At 44.4% G+C, this 1,060-nt stretch overlaps 1 protein-coding gene across 1 annotated transcript in view; it reads right to left on the bottom strand.

Moving 5' to 3' along the window:
• Positions 1-1,060, bottom strand: part of LOC117108637 (protein cueball-like) — a 17,096-nt gene that overhangs the window by 11,469 nt on the left and 4,567 nt on the right. The gene's annotated exons all lie outside the window — the stretch shown is intronic.

The following is a 1,060-nucleotide window of genomic DNA, read 5'->3' as shown; positions in this document are numbered from 1 at the left end:
GATTTACTTATATTTACCTACATCAGTGATTTTATAATATGCTAATGTTCATTATCACTTTCTTCATTACTGTCACTGCCTGATGAATGAGAAACACTAGACAACAGCTCAGCAACTGCTTCAGGGCCTGCCTGCTTTTCTGACAAGACAGGTCTTAATTTACCATCTTCCATAAACCAGCCCAGTTTGCATGGATCAGGGATTTCTGGATGAATAACGGAATCCTGGCTCCATGTATTGGCCTGCAGATGTGCATGCATTATATGCTGATATAAGGCTCCAGCAGTTGGTGGCAGCTTATCTACACCTTGATTGTTTGGCAGAGTTTTGAATCTTTTCCATCGTAAAATTGAGGCACTGTTAGCAGATACTTTCTTCGTTCAGAGAAGACTACACAAAAACTCCTTGCATCACATTCTCACATTAAATGATCCCAAGCTTGGCCAAAGCATGTAAACATGAGGTGGTGATTTCATAAACATCTTAAGGGCTGCTGTTTTCCAACACCATTTATATGCCCTGTAATAATCAGGCTCGTATCCGGGGGAGCGGTTATGGTTCGGGAGAACCCTCCTTTTCTAGCAAACCTCCCTCATTTCTGGCGAACCCCCCTCTTCAGATTTCCCAAATAAGTCCTCCAACTCACCTGGTGCACTGCAGACCCACCCAGACAAAGACCTTTTCAAACATATCTGCTTTTATAGCATTATTTAGACCCATAAAGCACAAAAATCCTAATCCCCTTGCTTTGGGGGTTTCGCCGACCCCACCGGGGCTTTGACCGTGGACCTCACGCTCAGAAAACCCCCCTTGAAAGAACCTGGCTACGGGCCTGAAAATTTTTATCACAACCAGTGATAGCATGGAAACCTGGTAGTGTCACTGCTCTTTCTGGTCCAAGATGACCGTATATTGGCTGAAGAGCCACTCTTCTTCTGGTTTCAGCGGTACCTGTCACAATTCACACGGCAAGATGTCAAAACAAACACTCCAGAGCATCCTCCAACAACAGCTGTAAGCACACAAGAAGAAGCTGATACTCTAATGATTCCCCATGGCA

The sequence above is a fragment of the Anneissia japonica genome, unplaced genomic scaffold (assembly GCF_011630105.1).
Source record: "Anneissia japonica isolate Jap-2015-1 unplaced genomic scaffold, ASM1163010v1 scaffold26_len2425191_cov177, whole genome shotgun sequence".
In the NCBI taxonomy this organism is placed as follows: Eukaryota; Metazoa; Echinodermata; class Crinoidea; order Comatulida; family Comatulidae; genus Anneissia; species Anneissia japonica.
The sequence above is the reverse complement of the archived record's forward strand: the minus strand, read 5'-3'. Positions and strand labels throughout refer to the sequence as shown.